The 22,891-nt window shown below is 46.4% G+C and overlaps 1 protein-coding gene across 8 annotated transcripts in view; it reads left to right on the forward strand.

Annotated features, from left to right (window-relative positions):
- PLEKHG1 (pleckstrin homology and RhoGEF domain containing G1) overlaps nt 1–22,891 on the forward strand; it is a 204,039-nt gene that overhangs the window by 91,599 nt on the left and 89,549 nt on the right. Inside the window, exons 1-2 of one of the 8 annotated variants that reach the window (XM_037049253.1) lie at nt 7,580–7,590; nt 15,787–15,792. The exons of 5 other annotated variants lie outside the window; for them this stretch is intronic. The gene's annotated coding sequence lies outside the window, so the exon portion shown is untranslated. Of the gene's footprint in view, nt 1–7,579; nt 7,591–15,786; nt 15,793–19,608; nt 19,666–19,797; nt 19,890–22,891 lie in introns of those variants that run through there. 2 more of the 8 variants (XM_037049438.1, XM_037049357.1) reach the window with 2 other exon arrangements.

Raw genomic sequence — 22,891 nt, forward strand, 5'->3', positions numbered from 1 at the left:
CGAAAATAATAACTCAAATTTAGAATCTTTGTCTTATAAATGTTAATTTCTCATTTTCTTGACATTTTCACAACTAGTCATGTGAACTTGGGGAACTCTTTTTGTAAGTTTTGTGGAGAGTACAGAAAACCGGCCCTCAGCCTACGATAGTGTCTGAAGCCTTGTCTGTGTATATCAAGGTTGTGACGAGGAAGGACTCAGGTCACAGAACGTGTTTTAGGGTGCCTTCCCTCTGCGAAGATTTTTTAAAGTCCGTGCATCCTTTAAATGCCTTCTTTGAGAGCTCACACTGAGAGTCCAGGAAGTCTGGCATTGGGATTCATCCCGACCCCAAGAGACCAACAGTGATGCCACTGGCGGGAGCGGTGGCATGCTCTGAGAGAGACGTCTTTTTCCCTGTCCCCAAAGCCCTGAGCCACTTTGAGGCCCACAGTGATGGCAGGCTGCCAGCTCTGGGATGAAAGCTGCAATTTTTAATTTGAAATCAGAGGATGACATTTAGACACTTGCTAATCTTGCAGTAAACACTTTGACTCCCTAGTTACATGCGCACACAGACATGCACACACATGCGATGCACACACGTGCACACACAGACTCTTCTGCCTTCTTCGGTGACACACTCTTGCTTATTGCCATGGCCTGTTTTCCTTCACACCCCTCCATCTCGCTGTGTGGCTCTGTTTCTGAACAATAGCATCTCTATGCGAAACATATGAAAGGCGTCTGAAGCCAACCAGCATTTGCAAAGTGAGCAAGTGACTCATGAGCATAATTTTACGAGTGTTTTTTAAGTCCAGAGATACAAGAAACCATCCGTGCAGAGGAAAAAGTTGTGTGTGTGTGTGTGTGTGTGTGAGGCTGAGTCCTCTGGTGGTGTTCTGGTGGTTTTAGACAACCAAGTTGAGTTACCTACTAAATGTAAGGCTTTGTTGTATGTCAAAGGATAAAATCACCTAGAACTACCAAGAGTCTATGCAAAAATCATGCTATGATCACAGCAGAATTCCTCAGTTTTGCTTATTTTCATGGTTTTTAACTTTATATGTGTGTATACATTTGTATATATGTGCACACACATACACACCAGGTGACAGTTTCCTAAGTATTAATTGGAAGCCATATGTTCTTATTAGAAACATTTTAAAACATATTAATACTTTCGAGTATTTAAAAATTTCTCCAGGAGCTGAAATAGAGTGTGTGTGATGATGTGATTCTGAAAAAGTCAGAACTGTCACAAACAACTCATAAATTCCTGAGCTTCAGAAACGGATGAAACAGTCAGTGCTCACAGACTAGGCCTTTGGAGCAGTCTGGCCTGCTGCAGGTTCTGGGGAGAGCGCTGAACTTGGAGTCAGGCCTGCAGCTCTCTGGCCGGTGCCTTGGGCAGACTATCTGAGCCCTCTCCCGTGTCCTCAGACACTTTGTGGGGTGGCCAAGCTTAGGGCATAGCCCCTGAAGGAGGGATCCTGGGTGGGCAGAGGGAGGGGGAGTGGGGCGATTTCGGGACACTCTCTTGGGGAGGTAAGTCAAGCTGTCTGGTCCCTGGTCCTGGACAAGCAGACAAGCATCTCCTATTTCAGAATCTTGCCTGGAGCAGGCCACGAAGCCAGAGTCCTCTGCAAAAGTTCTGCTTGGTCATTCAGCATCCAGATGACCGCAGTGGGGGCTGTCAGCTCTTTGCGTACAGTTGAAACATCTGTGAGGCTGGCTGGCCTCGCTGGGGGGAGGCTGACACAGACGGCTCCCCACGGGGCAAAGGGAAAATGCTGTTTTGTCTCCTGACACCATGGCAGCTTTCTGAGGGAGTGGAATAAAAAAAGTCAGCACTTCATTGCCTGCTCGGGAGCATAGCTTGAGCCCTGTTTGGTAGACCTAGAGGACCTGCTTCTCAGGAGCTTCTGAAGACTTGTTGTTCTTGGGTGGGCTTCTCCTTCACCTTTTCTTTAAAAAAAAAAAAGTCAGCCAAGGACCAGATAGTGGCAAATGCATCAAACTCAAGAGGTCAGTTGTGAAAGTACTTTGTGTTACATCCATTTTGAAAGACAGTTGTTAGTTCAAGTAGTTGGCATATTAATGGTTTGACACCCTAGCCTGACTTTTTATGTTATGAAAATGAGATACAAAGTGAAACCTTACGTATTGTTTTAATATTTACATATACATGAAAGTGAGGCTGCTCAAGGCAGAATATTTGGGGAACCATTAAAAAATGGAAAGGACCACCTTACAACAAGTACAGTGATGGGACGTCTAAAGCTGACTTAAAAAAGCGGCCAAGTCCAAGCACCTCCTCCATGCCATTCCAGGCCAGGCAATACAGAAAGCTCTAGAGACCCTCATTTACTCTTTTGCAGCAATTGTGAAGCTTGTGTGTGAGGTTAGGATCTGTGCGTATGAAATCTTAGGTTCGCCTCTCACTTTAAAAGAGGCTGTCTTTACTAATAAATGTTCGCATCTACAGATAACTTGAAATACAAGTCAATTCGCCTATAATTGTTAAGCTCAATCTCTTAAAGAAATTCTTTTGAAGTTCTTCTCCCCCAGGGAGAGTCTTATTTATACAAGTTATGCACTTAACATTTATGTTTTTCTCGTGGCCACTACAAAGACCAATCTCAAAGTAACATTGCATGGTAGTCATGGCTTGTGGTCATCGCCTTCACATCTTTATTTCTTCTCTTTGTTTGTGTGTCCCTTACAACCGAAAAGTAACTGTCCTTGAAACTGGTGGAATCTGAATGTACTCAGTGGACTGGACTGCCCTGGGTGTCTTGGTTGTGTTACTGAGCTACGGTTGTGCGAGGCATTACCGCTGGGCGAGACTGGGGGAGGGGGACCTCGCGGAGCATTTTCGTTTTTCTCTCCTTCTCTTTTCCTTTTCTTTTCTGCTGGTCTCTTCTCTTTTCCTTTATAATCTTCTCCATTCTTTGCTTTCTCTCTTTCTTTGTTTTCTTTCTTTCATTTCTTCCTTTCCATTTCTTTCTCTTTTTTTTGTTTCTTTTTTCCCAACTTCTTATTCAATTGTACTTATTACAAAAAATTTTTAAAATATTTACTGTAACTGTTTTCTAAAAGCCTTACCTGAGATCTCCAATGCCTAACTGACATTCTGAAAATAGGCTTTGCCTCAATACTCCATAAGGGCTTCTCCAGTGTCATGGTCTCTAAATCACCTTGCTACGTAGGAAGAGAGAGTGTTGATGTTGAGGTCTGACTACTTGCTCAGGTCGTGCCATTTGGCACTACCCACATGCCTAAGCAATCGGGCCAACCCCTGGGCTCTCTGAAAAAATAGGAACAGTAGAGTTGAGAGGTAGTAATGTTCTGTGAGCATCTAGTATGCTCCAGGTTCATGCCTTATACTCACTCAATGTCGTAAGCCTCAGAACACCCCGTGACGACACGAAAACTAAGCAATTTTAAACATGGCATGTTTAAACAATTAATGTTCCTCCTTGCAAAATACTTCACTCTGTGAGGGATCTTAATGAAAGGCAATGGATCCTCTTAGCTAAACAAATAAACAAAAAAATTTCCTTTTGAATTATAATGTAAACAAAAGAAAACTTTGAAACTGTGTAATCATTCTCCTCTGAGAATAAATACTGCCAATTACCCACAGCCCCTGCTATCTTTGCTAACTCCTGCTAGCTTTCACGTGGAAAGAGCCAGATTTTAGATCACAACTTCTGGTAAATAGCTCAGCATGAGAATAATATTTATTATTGGCAGTGAGCAGATTTGTATTGTTTCAGATTGCTTACGTGCTGGGATAAGTACAGAGGGTCATAATAAAGGACGATATTAGAGTGAATCATGGTGTCACGTGCCAGGTAGACGCTTCCAGATGTCTCATCTAAATTGGGAGGGGGAGGCATTCCTTGCCGCGCTCAGGGCTGCTCCAGCAGGCCGACCAGCCTCCCTCTGCTGCTCGCCGTTGTAGAGCAGCGGGTCCCCACCGCCTATTGGGAAGATGCAGCATGAGCAAATCGGATGCCTCATTCTTGCAAAGCCACTTATCTCAAATAAGTCATGGAGTCTCCAAATGTGTTCCCAAGACCAGCAGCATCAACACCATCTGGAGGCTTGTTAGCAATTCTCAGGCCCTACTGCAGACCCCCAGAATCAGAGACTCTGGGGTGGGGACCCAGCAGTCTGTGTTTAGCAAGCCATCTGGGTGATTCTGCCACCAACTGAACTTTGAGAAGCACTGCGCTGGCTCATCTGGGGCGATCCTATCTCCAGGCCTCAGCTTCTTCTATAAAATGGGAGATTCGTAGTAACCTGTTCCTAAGCTGCCTCTCTGAACTCCAGACGCACATCCCAAGCACTCTATACACATCGCACAACAACTGAGAGGACAGGCTCTGAAATCTCACTGCCTGGGTTCAAACTTCGGTGCCTCCACTTAGTAGCACAGTTCACCCCAGTGGCCTACTACAATGGAGAAAATAGCCCGATGTCCTAAGGGGTTTGTGAAAAATCCATCTGAAGCACATAGAACAATGTCTAGCACATAGGAAGTACTACCACGCTAGGCATTAGCAGACTTCTCTCCCCCTAAATTATTCTGGGATGCCAAAGATAGAAATTAAGGAGTGCACAGCTTTATTTCCTGTGATTGGGTACCAGGTACCATGATGGGTGTTTTATAAGTGAGATATCACTTAAATCAAATTGTAACCCATGTAATAAGATGGTTCCTGATTTCAAAAAAGACAGTTGGATCAATGTTAAAGTCCAGGACCACGTACTACCCTCTATACTTAGAGGTATAGTAACATCCTTGTAGCATAGCTGTGACCCTCCCCTGGCAACACATGAGTCACATTAGGAAAAAATACTAGTGCCCTGGCGTCACCCTCCAGAGAATATGTTGTATTTAAAAACAGTGTTTGATTATTATTTAATACCTTGATTTTTGAAGACATGCAGGATTTTGTGTAACATTTTAAAAAATTTTTATTTATTTTTAGACAGAGGGGTAGGGAGGAAGAGAGGGGAAGAAACATCAGTGTGTGGTTGCCTCTCGTGCGCCCCCTACTGGGGACGTGGCCCCAAATCCAGGCATGTGCCCTGATTGGGAATCGAACCCACAAGCCTTTGATTCAAAGGCCTGTGCTCAATCCACTGAGCCACACCAGCCAGGGCTTGTGTAACATTTTTACATAATTGACCTACTTGGTGCCTTTGAACTTGCTTATATGCTGTCATTATCCCTGACAGTACAACTAGGTTAATTTCAAGTCTGTTTGGCTGACTTAGTAGAATCTTCACTCTGGTGAATCACTGCACTGATTTTCGTGAGGAGTTTAAGAAAGAGTCTAACAAAAGCAAAGATTTTTTTCTCTTGGCCCTTGAATTTCAGAGTTGAAAAATATCCTCTATGGTTGTTTTTTTTTTTTTACTTGTTAGAATGTTGGATATCTATCTAGTTGATTCCTGAAATGAAGGAGGAGATGGCCAGGGTCTAAAGGCAAAGTCGAAGGTACCCAAACCACACCCTCCACACTGGCCTCGGAGGGTGGGGCGTCGTACCTGTAGATCGAAGACACTCTTAATTTTGCCTCGGGCTTCGGACCCGAACCTTCCTCAACTCCCCACAACAGTGTGGGGCTGCCCTCACGTGGCTCCTTTCCGAAAAGCCCGAGTCTAGACACAGAGGTGGCTTTTCCTACAAGTACCTCACCCTGGCCCCAAACCTGAGTTCTGATTAGTTCTGTTTATAATCTTCGATTCCTCCTCTGGGGAGACTTGAGGTCTCCGTTTTATCAGTGACCCCATAAAACCTTTCTTCTCTGTGGTGATGGAATAGGGAAGACAGAGGGAGGGGGTGGGGGCTGGTAGCCACTGTGAGCTCCCCTGCAACCGTGGTTCTGAACTTTACTGGGCACAAAAATCACCAGGGAGCTCAGCTACCCAGGCCCATTGCCGGTGCCCATCCCCGGAGATGCTGATTCCGTGTGCTCAGGCCAGAGCCAGCAGTCTGGCTGCTGCTGAAAATGTAGCTGGTGCTGACCGATCAGCCAGCCTGGGCTGCCAGAGCACAATACCGCAGACAGGGGCTGTAAGCAACAGACATTAATTATGGCCCGGTTCCGGTGGCTGGAAGTCCAAGTTCAGGGTGCCAGCAGGGTTGGTTTCTGGTGAGAGCTGTCTCCCTGGCTTGCACATGGCTGCCTTCTCGGGGTGTCCTCACGTGGCTTTTGCTCTGTGCGCTGCATGGAGGAAAAATAAAAGATCTCTGGTGTGTCTCCCACTTCCTATAAGCTCTCCATTCCCATCAGATTAGGGCTCTGCTCTTACGGCCTCATTTAACCTTAATTACCTCCTTAAAGGCCCCATCTCCAAATAGAACCACAACTGCAATGTAAATCATAGGGTTTCACATGTGATTTGGGGGGTTGTGGGGTGCCCGCCATTCAGTCCACACTTAAATAGTGATTTAAGAGGCACTGAGCCACACCTGGGAAAAGGCTGGTTTAGAGTGTGTAGTAGCAACTGGAGATTTCATTTGTCAAGCATTTAGTTTACAGCGCCATTCTGATAAAGGGCGTATTAAAATGTCTACATAGATTTAAATCCCTGACTACAAAATATATGGAAATGCAAAGTATATTTTGAATGCCATCAGAGCACTCACTTTCATAAATTATAAATGGTTTTGCTCATCTTCAGAGAAACTTTTTAAATTCAGTCATGGAGTGGGATCTATTGTTGCAGAAGAGGAAAATCCTGTCTTGTCACGGGGCTTCCAGAGAAGCACCCAGAAGAAAGCCACGGTGCCAGCATGCCAGGGGCCAGCCAGGAGGTGTGCCAGAATGAGGTCGGGGCCTCTTAAACACATTTCCCAGTTGTGAAGACAGATGCCAGCCAGTTAGTTACGTGGTCTGAAGTGTGTTCATCTCCAGTCTGGAGCTGCCTTTTCCCTCGGGGAAGCTTTCTACTTTTCGTACATCAGAATTGGGGGAAGTGGCTGGGTTTGTTTTTCCAGCCCCCTCACCCACTCCCTCCTCCTCCCGCTCCTGAGGGAAGATATCACATATCAGAGAGTTTCTCCCTCAGAAAGACTTGGGTACCTCTGCAAATCCCCTTGGAGGCCTCTGTGTATTCAAATTTTATCTGCAGGGTTCAGAGAGAAATAAACACTGGTGTGGGGTGCAGGATGGGGTTTTTCCCCTTTCTAGGAAAAAATGCTCCTGATTAATGCCTCTGGGTGTCGTTTTAAATGCTCAGTGTCAAATGCGAAACTGCTCCTCCAAGTCAGGGGCCTACTAGCCCTCTTTTGTTCTTGCCCGTAAACCCAGGCCCTCAGACCTTATTTATTTTAATGGGACTAGGACCTTCAGGTCTAAGTCTCAGCTTCTGTCCAATTATTTTTGAAAAGATACAACAACAACAAAAAAAACCCAAAGGTTTATGAGATTAGGATGTGATATGTAAATTTTGACATTTATAGTGAATCTTGGCTTGTTTTTCAGAAAGGTCTCAAAAACGAAGTCCCACTTCAATATTTGTAGAAGGGTCTTAGATGGCCGGACCCCCAAGTGTGGCCAGATATCTCAGTGTGTTGTTCCTCCAGCTGTGGTTTTTGTGTTACTGTCCCAGGATTTTTCAATGTCAAAAAGTATGACAGCAAGCTTATTGGGGTGTTTGGTTTGGCAGAATTACCGATTAGACCGTTTCTTCTGTCTTAATTCCTTCACAGAGACCCTGAGCAAATTCTCTAACACTTATTGGTGCACTGTAGGTTTGTGAAAGAGCTACCAGGATAAAGACTTTGATTAATGTAAAGAGTAAAAAAAATGGAAATAAGAGTTCATGAGGCCCAATAGTGAAGATGGTTGAGATTCTCTGACCTGCAGTTAACATTCTCCCACCCTCCTCCCCGTATGCATTTGCCCCTCACCGCTCACTGAATCTGTCCGTGCTGGTTCTGATCTTAGGGCACCTTTATTTTTCCTAATCTTGTATAGCATAACAAACAACTAGGGGTATTTTTAAGTCTTTGTTTCATTTTCATATGACTCACAAATTGAGGAGAAACCAATTGTTCTTACCAGATTATTTCTAGTAATCTGTTCATTCTCAAACTACTAACCGAGATGTAGTGCAGTGTCCAACTATGTCCATGCGTGTAACCCAGAGTCAGATTCTCTAGGCTCCAGGGACAGGCGCATTACGTAAAGGAGTGAAGAGGGACTGGTGTCCAACTGAAGGGAGTGGTGGGGACTGCGGCAAACCGGAAAGCACGAGGCCAGGATGACGGGAGCGAGCTCAGCTCCACCTGGGTCCGCCCAGTGGGAATGTAGGAGTGGTGGTGACTGATGTTTCCTCCTGCTTTTCCTGGCCTCCCTCTTTCCCAAGCCAAAAAAAAAAAAAGGTCTGCATTTGTATGTAAAATATCCTGACTTAGAAAATTTGGTTCCTCAATTGAAAGAAATTTAAACCCAGTGTTGACAAGCAAGTCCTCAGGTGCCACACCGCCCCCCCCTGCCTGCTGGACCCCACCAGCCCCGTGGGTACTGGAGAGTCACATGAAAAGACTAAACTTTGCCAGCTCCATTGTCCCTTCCCACCAGCACAGCGTCAAGACCTCCTCCTGTCCCCTCCACTCCAGGGCTGTGCCTCCCTGGCTCCCCAACTCNAGGTCTGCATTTGTATGTAAAATATCCTGACTTAGAAAATTTGGTTCCTCAATTGAAAGAAATTTAAACCCAGTGTTGACAAGCAAGTCCTCAGGTGCCACACCGCCCCCCCCTGCCTGCTGGACCCCACCAGCCCCGTGGGTACTGGAGAGTCACATGAAAAGACTAAACTTTGCCAGCTCCGTTGTCCCTTCCCACCAGCACAGCGTCAAGACCTCCTCCCCTCCCCTCCACTCCAGGGCTGTGCCTCCCTGGCTCCCCGACTCCCTGCCCTTCGCCCTGGGCTGCTTACCCTCCCAGGGCCCTTGTCCTGAGATGTCTGGAGCTTCTAGGCTTCCTGTGGGAGTTCCCCTAGTGGGCCACCCAAGCCCAGGCTGCGGAGGCCACCTCTCTCTCTATGGGAAAGGGATTCTCTTTCTCCTCTTGTGTTTTCTTCCCTGAAAAACCCTATAGCTAAAATGTTTGAGATGTTACAGCTTTTCTCTCTCTCTCTCCCTTCCTCTCTTACTACCCAGTCTCTTTTTTTCTCTGGGGCATTCACAGGCTGCTGGGGTGACTGGGGTGAGGTTAGTCTGAGCAGTTGCTACTCATGAAATCAGAAGCCAGTACTTCCCCTGACCCTCGTGGCTCCGTGGCTGTTCCTTCCTCAGCCTGTCCCAGGGCCACCGACTCTTCCGTCACCATCAGCTCACACACCTCCAGCCCCAGCCTCTACACCCCACATAGCATCTGCACATACACCTGAATCCCGGTTTCAGATGTTGTCAGATTCTTTTTTCTTTTTGGAGCCATCTGAAATAGAGCCCTTGAAAGTCAATCAGTCAATCCCTCAGTGAACCAAGCAAATAAACCAGGTTCCACCTTGGGGGGCAACTACAGAGAATGTCCCCAGTCTTACCTGGTTTCCACGGAGGCTCAACCAGGACACCCACCGCAGTGAATTGGTTCTAACCACCATAATTGCGTATGTACTTAGAGTGTATGGCTCCTCAGATCATTTAGGATAAGCCATACTTCGCACTGTCTGTGAGTATAGGAGCATAATTTTTGCAGTTGTACAGTTATATCAACTTTTATTTTACCACTCTGCGGGAGTATAGGCAGCCAGGTGATTGGTTGGGATGCAACACCAAATTATATATCCCTGTGGTCAAATGAGTCACTTAATAATCTTCACTATAACCTTGTTCTCAGAACACAATCTTGCAGAAAGTGGAGATGAGGTCACTAAATAAGTAAAAAGCATAATCTTGATGCTAGACATTGGCCTACTGCCAAGTGGTGTTCATAATTTTTGTGGGGAACCTTTCTGTTGATAATAGTGGGGTCAAGTGTCTATCCCAAGTTTAGCCACATAAGGAATTATGGGTAATTTAAAGAAGATACCCTGTACTAAGGCCGCATGCTCCTGGTTTTTGCATCAGCTCATGGTCACCTGACTGTAATAGTGGGACCGCATTTAAGAGCCTTGTGTTGTATGGTAGCATCAAGAGAGACTGTCAGTGGAGTTAAGAAGAGGGTTATTGTGTCTCCCCATCATCCAAAACCTTGGAATCTTAGGTTCCTAGATTAGAGAAGTGTCCCTAAATGCCACAGACTCCAGAGTTTTCATGTTGCTAATCCAGAGCCATCCGGAACCCAAAGAGGTTAGTGACTTACCCAAGATGACAGAATTGTCGAGGACAGCTGAGATTCCACACAGCCCAACTCCAGGTCTGGTGGCCTTTCCACCTGTCATTTCACGGGCAGTTCACAGCGGTTTGGATTGAACAAATTAGTTCAGCTTCGGGGATGGTTTATATTGCCGCGTCACTGCGATGACGACCAGCTGTCATGGTGAAAACCCAACGCCCCAGTGCGGCAGGAGCAGCTTCATCCCCTGGGTTTGCCATTCTGTCATGTCTCGTTGTACAGACACCTGAGCAGGTGTCTTATGTTGGGAGCCGTACCAGCACTTGTCAGTTGTCCCCAGCTTTGGGTGTCCTCAAAATGGTGACCAAGTGATCCTGGGGAGTACTCAAGGCTCACACGTTCACAGTCAACCCATGAGCCCCCCTAGAAGGAGCAAGACAAACCAAGAAGGGCGACCCCTGCCCCAGTCTGTCCTTTCTGACCCCTCTTCCTTGAGGGCCCCTTGGGTGTTCACTTTAATCTGCTTATACCAAGAAAAGCACCAGACAGGGAAGTGTATGATGTGGTTTACTGTGACCACACCTTGTAAAAGGCCCTGTCCAGGCAGATGATTGGGCAACAACAGTCAGAGCCGCTGCCTAGCAGCTCTGCCCAGTGTCTGCAGGCGGAGTAAGGAAAGCCAAGAAGAGGGAGGCTGGTGTATGGAGAGAAGGGGGTCACCCTGAAGTGGAGAGGGACACGAGAAGATGCTTTAATAAGAGGGCATGGTTAGCAGTAAACAAGTTATTACTCTGGTATGCGCAGTGTATTGGCAAACGAGGTTGTCCAGAAAAACATCCGGATTGGGTGGTCACTGAGGGCGTAACACCAAGTGTATACGAGCCGTCCACACTTGCAGGAAGTAAAACTGCCTGGGCAACCTCTTCTCTCTGTCCGGCTTCCCCTAGTTTGCCCCTTCCCCGCCTCCAGAGGTCACATGGCTTCTGCAGGGAAGCCTTCCATGGGTACCCAGCCCAGGCCGGTCCCCCGCTGTGTGTTCGTGCAGCGCTCCGCGCCTCCCCTGCACGGCCACCTGCTCAGCTGCCCGCTCAGCGTCTGTCTCCTGGCCACACTCCGGGCCTTTGAGGACAGAGTGCTGTTGCTGTATCTACAAGTGTCACTGAGCAGGAGCAGGGCCAGCATGTACTTTCCTGAAGATATTCTCTAAAACTGACACTTTTCAACATTTTTTATAGTGAACTGGCAGAATTGCTAACACTCTTCGGACGCCGTGGTGGCCAGCACAGAAAAGCAGGGAGGCACAGGGAGACAGTGGTCAGAGGGGGCGCTCTGTGTAAGTGCGGTCCAGCCTCCCTGCAGCTCCGGGGCAGCAATCCCCACCCCCACCCCCAGCCCATGAACCCCGCCTCCAGGAATCACCAAGGGCAGTTTCTCAATTCCTATGGGAACGGGGAGGCGTATGCTGTGGCAGACCCGATAGCATCTCAGATAATGAAGGCAACTCAAAATGGAGGGAGGTGTGGTTTGTCTTGTGCTTTCCTGGGGTGGCCTTTGAAGAACTCTGGCTCAATGTGGGAAAATACTTTAAGGATTAGAACTGCTCCCAAGTGTGATGGACTGGCCGTCTGAGCAGGGATCAGATGCCTGGTGATTGACAGGATCCAAGCAAAGCGCATGCCTGATGAGCTGTTGTTGTAAGTGATCATTCACAGGGCAGGTAAGTTAGACTGGAAAACCTCATCGTACTGATACACTGTTTCCACAGGATTCCAATCCGTATGTCCCCCACTCAAAATGAACTCCACAAAGGCAGGGGTGTTTTCCTGTTTCGTTCACTGTTGTATCTTTAGTGCTTAATTAAGGCCTAGCCTGGCACTTTGTAGCTGCTTAATAAATATTTGTGGAGTTGGTGTATATCAGTAGATAGCAAATTCAAAATGTGTTTCTGGCACTGGATAGGTTCAAAGCTAGTATTTATTGCACTGACCCAAATCAAGCCTGTACATCAAAGAAGCGGCTAAGACTGGGCAGTAAAAGCTATGCTCAACATTCTGACTGAGCATGTGAAGTCAGACTGTGAGCAGCATTTCAGGCCAGTCTGGAGTTAGTGTGAAGCTGGGCCAGTCGAGGAACTTGCAAGAAGTGGAGGTAGCTCAGCTGGTCCAAATGGAGAGTTCAATGCAGGGGCGACTTCATTAGAGGGGGTGTGGCGAAGGGGGGGGCTGCAAGGAACGGGAAGCACCAAAAGGCTGTAGCAACAGCAGGGATCTTTAAGCATCATTCTCAAGGACAACCTGCAGGGACCCCCAAGGGACAAGGGAACAACAGAGTAGAGAGAGCCCAGTGAGTGCTGGAACCATGGAGGCTGGGCAGCCCTGGGTGTAGCCACTGCTGAACGCTGGGCACTCGACCCCTGCCCACACCCTTGTTTCCCTCTGCTCGTTTAAAAAGAGTTTTTATTAATCAATTTTTTTAGAAAGAAGTTGTTCCACTTATTTATGCATTCACTGGTTGATTCTTATATATACCCTGACCGGGGGGATCGAACCTGCAATCTTGGTGTATCAGGATGCTGCTTTAACCAACTGAGCTACCCGACCAGAGCCTGTCTTCTCTCTTCTCTTTGTCTTATAACATTGGTATCTTCTGTTACTCAAACCCACCTGGAAGCCAGCCAGCAGGGGCAGCGCAGGGAGACCTGGGCGAGGCAGAGAAGGGAGGGGTGGCCAACACATGGGGAATAACCATCCCATCAGTTTATTCTGTTCACCTTCTACCTTAGTTACACAAATCATACACATTCGTTCAAGAAAATGCTGAGACCGGGTCACAGTGAGGGAACCCCCCCTCCCAGTCGCACCTCTTAAACCTCTAGGTGAATGTTTTGGTTTTTTCTCCTTCTTTTTCTTTTTCTTTTTTTCATATACGTGTAAAGGATTTGAACATTTTTATTCAGAATAAACCAAAATAAATTTGATGACACTTGTTTCTTGGCCTAATTAAGATGAAGCCGGTGGCCGACACAGAGTTCAGTTTCCTTTCCTTTGTTCTGCGAACATAAACAAGTTACTTCATGCACCTCTGTGGGAACCAGGGATTAGGCAAGCGTTTGGACTCACACAATCTTTCAGCGAGTTTGGCTCTCAGCTTGGATACCAAGTAATTAAATATAAGATGAAAGACGAGTCCAGCCGAGCTCACTCTCCGAGACTGGAAAAGGAAATACAAGTGAAGGCGGCCTCGCTTAGCTGGATCTCACTGTCCACGTGCGGTTCCTGCCCCCTCTGCAGACGCTTGAAGGGCGTGTGAAACGAGGGGGAATGACGGTTGAGGAAAACAGAGCCGGTGCTTAGCACACAGTTCTTGTGACAGCGCGGCATCCCACACCGCTCCGGCGCACTGGCCGCACTCGTCATCATCTACCTGTTACTTGTCCAGCCTGCTCGACAGGAGCTTCCAGAAGGCACAGCTGTTCCCTCTGCCTAGCACGGAGCCGGCTGTGGAGCAGGTCCCCAGGGAGCAAGGGTGACACAGTGGCTGATGTTCTTAAAGTCGGGGGAAAGTCAGGTGGGTGTCACTCGGCGGGCCAGAGATCTGGAAGGCAAAGACGGGTGTTCGAGGCCACTGTCCCAGTATACCTAAGGTTGGCAGCTCTTGTCACCTTCTTTAGTTAAAAATAAAAAACCTGGCAGGTAGTAAGTCATCTCGGCTCCTTTGGAGAAGAGTAACTTCTGCTTCCCTGAAATGGGAACTATATTTGGCCTCTTACAGATTTCTTCCTGAATGGGATTGTCCTCATGACTTGGTGCAAGATCCAAAGGAATAAAAAGGAAGCTCAAACCACCCACTTTGGTTCCAGAAGTTAGACAGCCTCCCCCGGGAGAAGCCCGTTTGCTCTCGGATCATACTGGATCTAGTGGTTACGCTGTCGGCCCCTGCGATGATGAAAGTGGCCTTGGCATTGGGGGAAGGACACCGATGGTGGCCACCCCGAGGGGTGGCCATTGCTGTGGGGAAGATTCAGAACAGCCGCCGCAAGCTCAGCTCCTCACCAGCACTGCTTTGGGTAATTGGCTCTAAACCCTCCATGGCAGGGTCTAGCGACCAGGGCTGCAGCTGACGAGGTCGCACTGAGCCCTCCCCACCTCTTCATCGCCTGGGGGATGAGGGGGGAAGGCTGGCCAAGGGGGTTGGTCCCTCTCCTCTGCTGAAATGTGAAATGGCTTTGCAAGCTCACACAAGGTTGTGAACCTCCATGGGTGTACTCTGAACCTATAATAGATTTTCATTTTAACTTTTATTTTGGAAAGTACTGCTGCAGGATTTCAGCGGTGTGTTCAAGCTCCTTCTACACATTCAAGTGTATTTTTTAAGGAGAGCTTTCAAAGTATAGATGGTGTTGAATGCCTTTTGTTATGAATGGATTAGATGTGGGTTATCTCCTAGAAAAAAATGTGTCTGCAAACAGACCGCATTCTTAGAGGGATAATTAGCTCATTGTGCTCAGCACAGAGAGTCCTCCCCCGGTGTCCCTAAAGATGGGACTGATCTAGTGTTGAAAGCCTGAGACTATTTGTAACATATTGCTTGCTTGATATCTAAAAATTGCTCAGTTCAGAAATAACTAAGACTCGGTTTCATTGTCTCTGGATAATAAAGACCAAAATATCCTAATAAAAGGACAGAGCAGAAAACAGAGCCAGCGATCGTCCCAGAGGCAGTGGGACACACCCCTGGGGAGAGTCCTGGGACCGCCGGACGTTAGAGACCAGGGCGTGTGCCCGGCTGGGCCACTCGTTGGTTCTTATGGCAGCTGATACATGATGGAGTGAACCGTGACTTGATTGTAAGGTAAGGGGGAGCCCTGAAAAAGTGTTGTGAATAATGGGCTTTGTGTGTTTGTTTTCTAAAACTTATGGCCATGGCTCAATATGGACACCTTAGTGCCATAGGGGACGAGGAATCATATTGTCAGCTGGAAAAATTCAGTCCTGGTAACTAGTTATTATTTATAGTTTGGTTGCCATGGTTAGATTCAATATTGCAGGACAGACAAAAATGGTGCTTTCATTTACTTTCTCCTATACTTCAGTGCTCTGTCTGCCTTAGTCTTAGGTCTTTTGCTGAGAGTAAACACTTTAAATGTGTGAAGACAAACTCACTTACCATTACAACTATTTCGCTTTGAAAATAGTCTCTTAGGGGAAAAATGGATTAACTTGTTTGTTTGTTTAGCAAAGTATATCATTTGCTTCATATAGCAGTCCCAAGGCCGACTTAATAGTTGGGAGCCTTTTCTGGGTTTATGGCAGCGTGTCCAGAAGAATGTGTACGGATTTTCAATAAACAGCGCTGCAGTGCCGAGGGCGTCAGTGCATTACATCTCAGTGTCCGGAGGAAGGTCAGTGTGTCCTCTCGGCATGCGGCAGACTTTAACATTTATCATTTATTTTGTGGTATGTGCTTAGAAAATGTAACCACTTGCCTTAGGCTTTCAAAGAAAAAAGTTCTAATAGACAAAAAAAAAACAGTTAAGAACATTTTGTTGGTGGCCTTTCAGAAAACATTTGGTTTCACCATTTGTTTGGGATGTGTGTCACAAGGACAGCATCTTAAATCACAAGAAAACTAGTTTCCCCCCTTCCTCCAGCATTTAAATCGTCATGCTCCATACATAGAATATAAGTTGTGTTTTGAAATACGTCTTATAACTTCCAGGTCTTTCTGTCTGAAAATGTAAGATGACTTTTTAAGCCTGCTTCATCCAGTGTTGATTACATGAAGTGAACTCTTTGCTGGCATCTGAAAAGTGTGTGCATGCCACTGCCCTTCTCTCTTTCTCTGGGCCATTCTCTCGTCCTTCATCTCACAGCTTCTTGGCGCTGTTGCCTGGCTGCAGAGTCAGCAGAGTATCTCGACTAGGTCAGACCTGGTTGAGCCTGCAGGGCCGCAGGCTATTCGTGCTTTGCCCCTCTGCCTCCTTGCCCCTCCAGACAGCCCCATCCCCACCTCCTTCCTGAAAGGCCTAAAAATCCCCGGAAGGACATGCAGGCTAATTCACACTACTGTGACAACAACTCCATTGCCTTCCTGAAGGATGGTAGAGTTTTAGGACATTTACCTGAAACCAAAAAGAGTTGGTTTCTCATAGTAGAATTCCAGGCCCCACGGCAGATTTCCAGAAAGGGATGTTTTCCAATGGCAGGACTCTGGTCCTCCTCCAATTGGGCCACAAGGCTGGCCGACACTGAGCTTGCTGGCTGGATTGTCTCCTGCTGGCTGCAGACATGTCCTGTGGGTGCTGGGTCCCACACCTGCTTCCTGATTGTGTAACCAGTGTTGTGGGGGAGGTTCACAAGAGCTGTTTTCCAGTAACTATCTTTTTCACCTAACGAGGCATAAATGTGCATTGTATCTGTGGCCAGTCTCACTATCATTTACAAAAAGATTTGGCTGCACAGAAACGATCTTTTCTCCTACTGGTACTACTGGCAAAGACGTAAGGCAGCAAGAAGCGGGAAGGATGCGTGTTTGTGCCTTTCGTGTGTCTTGGGATGTATGGGGCTGCGTGCATAAAAGTCTAGTGGCAAGGCAGCTGGACACCTGCAAGAGGTGTGAAAACTCCACCGTAACCCCTGTGTGGGATATGAAAGGGGAAGGACTAGAAAGAAAGTCATGCAGCCCTGGCTGGTGTAGCTCAGTAGATTGAGCGCAGGCCTGCAAACCAGAGGATCACGGTTCGACTCCCAGTCAGGACACATGCCTGGGTTGCAGGCCAGTTGCCAGCAGGGGATGCACGAGAGGCAACCATGCATTGATATTTCTCTCCCTCTCTCCTTCCCTTCCCCTCTAAAGATGAATAAACGAAATCTGAGAAGAAAAGAGAAGAAAAGAAAGTCATGCAGAGCGAGGGTGAACAGAGGCCAGGAGGCTCCTCTGTTCAGGTGTGAAAGAGCCTTGAATGTTGCTCAAGAAACGTGACTTTCTTTTTCCGCTTTTTCCCCTCTCTCTGCTGTTATGTATCTGTATTGTCCCTCCCAGGGCCCTTATACACCATTCAATTGTTAATTCGTTCAGCAAATACTTAGTACCGGGATAAACACAAAGGCAAAAAATGTGTGTGTGTGTGTGTGTGTGTGTGTGTTTCTTGCTCTAAAAAACCTTCCAATTAAAAAAACAAAACCAAAAAACTAGATTCACAATGCAGTGAGCCCTCTGTGACTGCGGATGCACTCCAGGGTGGTTCCAGCTGCTTGCAAGTCGTGAGAAAGGTCCTTACTGATTCAAGTGGATGATTTTACTAAAGCAGGAGCTGCAGGTGAACTAACAAGTGACGCACCCAGGGGACCACATATGGCTTGTGCTGTCCCTTCAGAGCTGTCCTTCAAAGCTGAGTGACTAGTGCAATGCAGTTTACAGATTGCCCGGCATCCACACTCCAAGTAGCTTTGCTGTTTTTGTTCACTTGTAACATACACAGTCTCTCTCAAAAATGGCTTTTAAAAAATGTTCCTTTGCCCCCGGCCCCTGGAAAAAAATCCAAGTACTGTACAATAATACTTTATTGGAAGATAAAAGGAGTTAACTTGTGGTCTGGGGATTTGCACAAAAAACAGATGAGCCAAGGAGCGAGCAGCCTCTATGTACACCTGTCTAAGAACTGAGAGCTTTGCATCCTCCTCATGTGTATCTAATCTGCAGGGAAGGGAGACTCCCTGCTGCCCAGGCTGACAATCCAGGCAGGAAAGAGACAGGCAAGAATTCAGCATGAGACCACCTGATACTTACTCCAAGTATAGTAAACAGCCTGTCAACAGATGGGCAGAGCAGTGGGCTGGCGGTGCTGGGGAAAATCAGGTGGAGCTCGTGAGGTCTATTGACTCTTAGTTAAGTAGAAACACGGGCCCGGGGATGTCATTTGGGGAGCAAGCTAGATCTCTGTGGACCCTCAGAATGGAGGCTTAAGAGTCCCCCAAACCCAGGGAGGACCCTTCCTTTCAAGCTGCCTTTTGAGCATTCATGACGTAGGGATTTCCATCGAGCTACTAAATTTGGGGGGGGGGGAATCATTGCAACAAGTTGCAAATGAACTGCAGCAAATTTCCATCCAAATGGCTTCCTTAAATAGGCCTGTGTTCAGCCTTACTTGAAGGAAATAGGCATTAGAACAAATTATCCTATTATGTTGTTAGTTTAAAATCACTTAATAGGCGTGATAGAAATGGCTATATTGAAGATGATCAGCTAATGTTGTTTTCCATAACCGCAAAGGAATGCTTTAGATGGAACTCCTATTTACGGGATTTCGATTCCTAGTTGAGTTTTAGATATCTGTACATGGGCATAATCCATATTTTGAGTTTCAGTTCCCTGGTGCACTGGTATCCATTTTCAATGACATTTTTGTACTTCTGAAGAGCTTCATCTAAATAAGTCATTATCTTTTTCAGATGTGAACCCTTCGAATCTCTCTCTTTAAAAGATATAAGTACCTTAAAACTGACAGGTGGGCTTAGGGAAATCAAAACCCAAAATAATTTGAAGGTCTGCCCTGCTGAAGTCAGGAGTTAATCATTCTGTCTTTACTTCTTAGTATTTATGACTACACAATCACAGAATGTAACTGTTTTCCTAAGAAATGCCTGTAAGTTTACATTCTAGATATTTGTCTTCAGATACATTTTAAACACCGATTTTAACCAAAGTCAAGCTTTAACATATTCCCCTTTCATTATGTTTACTGAAAACTCTGCTAAATGCCTCATTAATGAATGGAAACTAAGTGTCCAAACTTTTCCTAACCGGGCTTTATTCATTGCCCTGCCCCCACCCCAAACTTCACTGTAAAACTTAAAGATGTGTCCATTTACTTTGAAACAAACTTATAATTCAGGAAGTGAACTTGGAAATATCCAAAGACCCTGTGTCTCTTGTGTACTTTAATGAGAACCGTGGCAGGGCCAGGAAGGTAAAGCCGGCGGCGCAGCGTCAGGCCAGCGAGGGCTGTATTTGATGTCCGCAGAAGAATGGCAGGCGCAGGGTGTTGCTCAGCGAAGTGTGCATTTTCAAGTTACCCACAGTGGTGTCTATTGTCCTGTTTCTCAATTGAATGATGTCATGTTTCATTTAAGGCTCTCGGTGATGCTGAAGTCTGTGGTCTGCACACCAGGGGGAAAAAGGCAGTGAGAAAGTTGCAAATCAGGTTTTTGTAAAGCCTTTGTGTGTCGGGTTTTGAGAGATAAAAGCTGACTCATGCAATATTTCCACGGAAGGAGCTGCACAGACTAGTAAAAGCTTCTTGTTTTACCTGCCTGAGCCTCCAGTGAGGTCACTGCATCAGCTGAAGGCAGACGATGCGGCTTAGCCTGGGAGAGCACAGGTAGGCGCTAACGTGAACGTCCTGACTAACTTGTCGCTTCCCTTGTGGGGCAGAGGGAGCCCGTCCACTGCGGTGAGAAGCTGTCGCGGAGGGGGGGGGGGGCGGGGGGCGGGTTTCTTCACCATGCCGGCAGGGACAGCAGCTTGCCTGGATACGTTACAGCTGTCCTGTTACAAATGCGATCTGTGGCCAGGAGTTCTCCAACAACGGAATTAGTCTGGAAGGTGATTTTGTTTTTCCTCCCTCTGAACTGCAGTGTGTCTTAAATGGCTTTTGCCTTGTTGAGGTGTGATTTTTGGTCATTCTTTAAAGTTCAGCTGAGATATCTAGAGCACTGGTGTTTGTGATTCTGAGGAGAAAACTGAGATCCGAAGTTGCCATGCATCGAGTCCTCAGCATTTTAATGTGCTTTCTTTGTGAGGCTTATGCAGGCTTAGCTGGGAGACAAAATCAATGTTTGCAAATTGGAGGCTTAGCAACTGTGGTGATGAGATTTAGTCTGGAGCTATTGGTGGCCAAAGTGGACTAAGTAAACGCAGTCTCCATTTTGAGCGTTTATTGGTAAGAAATACTTTTGTGAGGGGAAATAATTGGGGAGATGGAGGCATGGATTGTATTCAAGTCTGTTACACATTGGAACCTGATTTTGTTTTATTATTTTAATTTAGTGATACTAATATATTTGAAAGAGGTGTATATTCCATGTTCCTGCTTCTTAATCACACTGAACATAAAAATCAGTTAATTTAAAACATTGAAGGATTTGATACAAATTGAAATTGCGATTTGAATTTGTTTAGATAATTTTTTCAGATTATGAAAGTAATACACTTGTTGAAGAAATGTGACATTTACAGATAAATATCAAAGTAAAAGCATTTATTCTCTTAGCAAAAATCAATGTTAATATTTTTATTATATAACCTTTCAATCTTTTTCCACTGTGGATAGTAAGTGACATTCTAAATTCAAAATTGGGGTGACATTGTACATCTGTTCTATAAGTGACCGAAACTTACTCAACTGTGTATTCTGCCCATTTTCTACACCCTTACACGTATGAAAGGGCATGGCATTTAATAGTTTGATATTGGCCCTTCCAGGCGGGTTTATTTACTCAGATCTCTATTGTTGGACACTTTGAATTCACTTCCTCCTTTTCTCAAAGAAAATGTTTAGTGTACTTTATAGATGGATTTATTTACTCAGTGTGCTATTGTTAGTCACTTGGGTTTCTCCTCTTCTTCCTCCTTTTTTTTTTAAGAAAATGTCATTTAGGCTAATGCCTCCCTCTCTGCCGTGCAGTAGTAGTCCTGGGAACTGAGCGTGCTCACTACAGACAGAGCCTGCCTGTGTCGCTCCCATTGTCTAGCCGCTGCCCTGAAACTGGTATTCCCGCACTAACAGGAAGATGCGGTTCAAAGTGGAGCTGGAGTATAGATTATTATTTAGTCTACATTAAAAACAGAGTTTTGTAGCCTTCGGAAAGCCAATGATGTGTATTTCATTACCCAAGACCCGGCATTAGGAGGAGGCAGGAGGAAATTGCTGCTTTGTGGTTCCTCCCTGTGCCCTGATTCCAGCAAGGAGTGGGCCGTGAATGCAGTTGAGCGTTATGATGTGCTTATTTCGGGGCTGCAGTCACGTTCTGGAGGTTGGGTAGGACCTGGGGAGTCATATTGTCCAGATGCGTAACTTCCACATGAGGAAGCCACGAAGGAGAGCGTGCTATACCAACAGCTACTTTCTGGCTGGAGCTCTGAGTCTTCCTACACACGCAGCTGGACGCATACCCATTTCCTTCTGTGTGCGCACGCACACTGTGTAGGCCCTTTTGGCACATTGGTGCTGGGGGCCTTACATGGGTAGCTCATGATTAGTCCTCCATTTCCTGACCTCTAAGCTCCTTCTCTGCCCTCCTGTTGTATGGATCTATATCCAAGTACAAGGCAAAGTGGACTAGAAATCAGAAACTATAGTCTGATTCACAGTTCAGCTTTGGCCAACATGTTGCCTAACCTCTCTGTTTATTTTTTCCTTGTATAAAATTGTTTAAAGTAACAACATGTGAATGAGTTTTGAGGCTGTGGTTTGTTTGTTTGTTTGTTTGTTAGTTTTTAAGGATAATTTTGATCCAGAGTTCACACAGTGATGTAACATGCAAGGCCAGTCTGTTAGAATAGACTGGGTAATCCTTTGCTGCGTAACAAATCACTCCAAAACCTTGTGGCTTGAAACAGTAAAAGTCATTTATAATCTCTCAAGGCTGCTGGGAGTCAGGAGTTCAGGAGAGGCTCCTGCTAGGTGGTTTTGACTCATAAATCCAGGAAGCTGCTGTCGGAGACGTCATCTCGAAGGCTTCTCACCCACACGTCTGCTGCCTGCTGGAGATGAGCAGCAGTGGCCGGAACACCTGAGGTTCCTTGAGCATCTCCCCACCCATCAGTGTGGTCTCCCCACCTGGTTTCTCCAGCACGTCAGCTTCAGGATAACCGGGCTTTTTTAGGGTGATGGCTCAGAGCACATCCAGGCCCAGGGACCTTCCTCTATCTCCGTGCTCTGCCATCCTGTTGGGCAGCGGTTTTCAAGTGGTGTGCTGTGTGGTCAGTACCTGGCTGTTGAGTCAGGGGTGCTGACTGTTTTCCCCTTAGATTGCCAGATTGAACAACAACAGCAGCCAACACAACAATAGCTGTCTGGTGTGAAGGAATCCAAATTATACCTATCTTTTTTGTCAGGTCGGCAAAAGATGTATGTTTTGATGTGCCACAGAACTTCAGTCATTACTTTGTGTGTGCCATGGGATAGAGAAGGTTGAAAATGGCCCCTTTAGGGCACTGGCGTCATGCCCATGGTTTAGGCAAGACCCCTGACATTTCTGGGGTCCAATGTGAAGGGGAATGGATGAAGGAACAATGTCTAATGCTTGAGAAAAAGACCCCAAAGGGACACATACCATTTCCATTGGTGAGAACTTGACCACGTGGCCTTAGCTAAGGTAAGGAAGCCGGGAAGGGTGCTCAGTTGACACTCTGTTTACCAAAGAAGAAGGGGATGTGGGTTTGGGTGGCCAACTAACAGTCTCCTCTGAAAGGGAAAACACAGCCCATAGTTTAGTTTTCCTTGACCCCTATGGTCCTTTATCTCCCACATTAAACCACCACAAGGAAAAGCACACAGTAAAGATAAAAACAGCTGCCTATGCATGAAAAGCCTGAAGGGAATT

This window comes from Sturnira hondurensis, unplaced genomic scaffold, assembly GCF_014824575.4.
Source record: "Sturnira hondurensis isolate 20B ecotype Veracruz unplaced genomic scaffold, ASM1482457v3 Scaffold0000167, whole genome shotgun sequence".
Classification (NCBI taxonomy): Eukaryota; Metazoa; Chordata; class Mammalia; order Chiroptera; family Phyllostomidae; genus Sturnira; species Sturnira hondurensis.